This window comes from Phodopus roborovskii, unplaced genomic scaffold (assembly GCF_943737965.1).
Source record: "Phodopus roborovskii unplaced genomic scaffold, PHOROB, whole genome shotgun sequence".
NCBI classification, from domain to species: Eukaryota; Metazoa; Chordata; class Mammalia; order Rodentia; family Cricetidae; genus Phodopus; species Phodopus roborovskii.
In genome coordinates, this window is record NW_026126517.1 from 20,603,323 (window position 1) to 20,607,566 (window position 4,244).

The window sequence follows — 4,244 nt, forward strand, 5'->3', positions numbered from 1 at the left end:
AATGATCCTGGAAGTCTCACTCAGGACGCTCTCAGCCTGTCCCTTCCTTCTCTACACCTTGTCCATTCCTTGTTTGGCATTTTCCCCTGTGCCTAATGTTTAATCTACAACTGAACTCACCTGCCATCATCCCAGAGAAATACTTGCTCCAGTCTCTAGAACCCTGTGTGCTTGAGAGTCCCATATCTCTATTTGCATACATTTGCATGGACCTGTGCATTCAGGGTCTGGTTCACCACTTTATCTAGGACCTGTTGTAGTTTTCCCCACATAGAATCTCATTGTTTTTTCTCTGTGCTTTAGTATTCTAGAAGCCAGAGAAGTTTATATCTATTGATGTCCAAGAACTACCTAGGATTCTGGGATCTGTGTGTGTGTGTGTGTGTGTGTGTGTGTGTGTGTGTGTGTGTGTGTGTGTGTTGGGGGGCAGTTTGTAGAGTTCTCTGGGAGGTAAGCACTGAGGAGGAAACAGGATCTTGGGAGTTCATAGTTGGAAGCAAAGCTTAAAGGTCCCAGTGATGGGGAGGGGGTGAGGTTGGCAAATATTGTTTTAGCTATTGTTCATCTCTTCACTTATCCATTAGTAAACAGTATGTTCTCCCCTAGTATGGAGAACTGTGCTCCATGCTGAATATGCAGCATCTTTGTCTTGTGTGTTCCTGTTTATGTGTGTGTGTGGGGGGGGTGGGTAGAGGAACCTCAAGTGTCATTCCGGAAGTACCTAGCCACTTTATTTCCTGGGATAGGGTCTATCATTGCCCTGAAACTCCTCCGATAGCATAGGCTGGCTGACCAGTAGGATTACATGGATTCTGGGGTGGATGTGCTTGCAAAGTAAGCATTTCTTCATTAAGCTATCTCTCCAGGCCCCACAGGGCATTTTGTTTGTTTGTTGGATGGATTTTAAGGCAACACTCATTTAGATGAAAAGTTATTAGCCATCACTTATTGATGGGGAAATTGAGGTTTAGGGAGATTAACACAGCCAGGAGATGATAAGGTTAGGGTTTAGATCCAAGCCTACCAGTCTAGAACTGTGTGTGTGTGTGTGTGTGTGAGAGAGAGAGAGAGAGAGAGAGAGAGAGAGAGAGAGAAAGAGAGAGAGAGAGAGAGAGAGAGCAAAAAGGAGAGCTAGACCATCCTATTCTTTCCTTCTGATCTTGCTTGATAATTGTTTCAATTAGATGGAGTGGATTAAGACCCCCACCCCCACCCCTTCCCAACACAGCTGCAAGAAACCTTCTTTGAGCTTTGGCCTGGTAAGCGGCATTCCTCCAGGCTTAATTCTGTTAGCAAGAGAGAAACCACAGAGAAGAGGCTGAGAGAGGAGGCTGTCTGGGGGTTAAAAAGGAGGCAGAGGACAGAAAAGGAGAAAGAAGGAAGGGCAGGAAATTTCAGTGCCTTTGGACATCAAAAGAGTTGTATGCAAATGAAATGTAAACACAATGCAAATTGCCTCTCCCTCTACCCTCTCTTTAGAGCTAGAGGACCCATTCAGTGTAGCACAAGTTGGATGTCATGGTGATCTCTTTGACCCCTCCCTTAGTCCTTGTGGTGTGACTTCTGTCCCCTCCTTGCCTGCAGCTCTAGTTGCAGCAGAAGCTCCCCCAGGCTCCATTTCTACTTGATTAGCTTCTCTTGTTTCATGGCCAAAGGCTGGGGTCTCGCTTCCCCTTCTCAACACTTGAGCTGGAAGTGTGAGACTCCTGAGAGGGTGTGGTGTGGGGGTAAGGGTAGCCACCCCCAGCCTTGTTTTCTCCCTAGAGGGAAAAGTGGCCTTCTTGGCAGCTGGCCTGCCGAGCACTCCCGTTTCCTGTCTTGTCAGCTGGATTGAGTTGTCAGGGCTGGGAGAAGGGTGGAGAGCAAGGCATCCTGGAAGGCCACCAAGCAACAAGTCCCTTCTAGCTCTTTCCTTCTGCCAGATGAGCTGCAGGGGCCCTAGCATGTGGACTGTGTCTGTGTGTGTGTGTGGGGGGTCTCTCTCTGTCTTAAGTTCATCAAAGCCAGAAAATTCAAGCTCAGCTCCCCCACCTCAATGAAAAACAGAAGGAAGGAAGGTAGAGGCCAGGAAGGACTTCCAAGCCTGTTTTGAATAACACTGCTGAGTAAATCTGATGGCACCATTGCCAAGAGGCATATTGCAGAAGACAGACAGAGGAGGACAGTGCCAAGGTGACAAAGTGAGAGATGTCTTGGGAACCAGGATAAAAGCAGCTGCATCCGGGAGCAGACAGGAAAGGACACGGAACACACAGGGCTATGCCCTGACATCCCCAGTGCTGACTTACCTGTGCCCCTCTCGTAGCCTCCCTCCACAACCTCCTGCCAGCATCTAGCCCTCTCCCATGTCATCACAGAAATCCATAGCTCATTTTGCTCTCGAAGGTTTAGAATAATAAATAAAATGTCTTTAATGTAAAATTAGAGACACAACAACTTTTTCTCCCAATCAGCTTTGACCTTGAGGCCAGGAGCTGAACTCTAACCACACTTCCCTCCTGCCTGGTTCAGCCCCTCCTTTCTTGGCTCTTGAAGACCAGGTGATAGTTCAGGACATCTGAATTCTCAGAGCAAGTCTAGGCCCAGCGCGCCATCTTGTGGAAGTTGGGAGTGTAACCCCTGTCTATAGAGTTCCAGAAAAGGACCTCTCTTTGGCTAGCTAGGGCAACCACAGGTCAGGACTCCAGTTCCAGACAAGAAGAGATATTGATGTGTCGTCTTCAAGCCTTCAATCCCCATCCAGAACCTCACTATGGATCCCAGATTGATCAAACAGTGACGAGAGGTTTGGGCTTTTGGGAGGATATCTCTCACACATTGTCCTCTAAAGCTAATACACACTGTGGTGCCCTGAACCCACTCACAGAGGAGTTAGAGGCAAGCCATGCATCCATAGCTGTATCAAGCACCAATCAGAGCTACATACTAGCCCAGGGACTAGAGATGTCACAGGTATTAGACTCCTCTGCAAGCTCCCAGTCTCTTGAAGCTTCTGGATCATGACGGATGAGTCCTTCATCCTGTAGTAGAGACCCTAACAGGAAAGTATAGGTTTGTCATCAGGCTCCATTCGGGAGGGGGTGGACCCTGCTGGAATCTGGGAGTAGACCTCAAGAAGGGCTTCACAGAGGAAAGGACTCTAAGCTAAGACAAGTGAGCCCAGAAATAGACAGCAAAGGCAGGGATAGTGGATGGAGGGTAGAGGAAACCATGAGCTGCACATGGAGGCAGTGACCAAGTGCAGGGGATGAAAAAGCTTGGGGTCAGGTGATGGCCATCCTTCTGGAGTACAGTCAATCAGCCCTGCCTATACAGAGGAGAGGGCACCTGGCTTCAGCAATGGCTCCAGCTGATTGCAGCCAGCCTGAGACCCCCTAGGCTAGGAACTTGTGGGGAAGACAGTGCTGGTAAGAAATCTGTCCTGTAATCCCAGTACTTGAGAGTCTAAGGCAGGAGGATTGCTTTGAATTCAAAGCCAACCTGGGCTACATAATGAGTTCTAGCTCAACTTTGGCTACAGGGCAAGACCCTATCTGTAAAATAACAAGTCTGGCATGGCAATGTATGACTTTACTCCTAGCATTCAAGATCTTCATGAGTTTGAGGCCAACCTGGTCTATACAGAGCCTTCCAAAATAGTCAGGAATACATTGAGAGAACCTGTTGCAAATAAATAAATAAATAATAAATAAATAAAACAACAAAAATGCACTTGCTTGCTGATACAGCAAGAGAAACAGGGATAGGCTGCAAAGACCAATGTGAATTTGCCATGGTTTCAGTTTTTCTTTTAGGAGGGGAAGAGTTAAATGGTTGCAGGACTGAAAGGGAAGAGGTAGGAAAGAAAAGTGGAGAGACAGAGAAGGGAAAATCTGCCCAAACAGGGAAGCTTCTGAGGAATCAGGGAGGGGCTAGGGGCTTCTATTTCCTATAAGAAGAGGGGAAGGAGGCAGGAGCAGACTGTCTCTGTTTCTCTCTCCCTGCTTTTCAAAGCCCAATATGCAGCAGAAGCCAGAGCCAGGCAGGGAAACCATCAGCCCACAAGACAAAGCCACTAGTCCTGAAGATCAAAGGTTACCCTTGCTCAGCTGAGCCTGGGTTCTGGGGTGAATGGTGACCCACTACACAGTCTTTTCTTTTTCCAAATGGACGCTCATAAAGCCTGGTACAGAAGGTCTCCATGGAGTCCCTGCTGTGTGATCTTCCCTTCCATGGCCATCCTCCAAGGTCCCCAGCTGGGACTA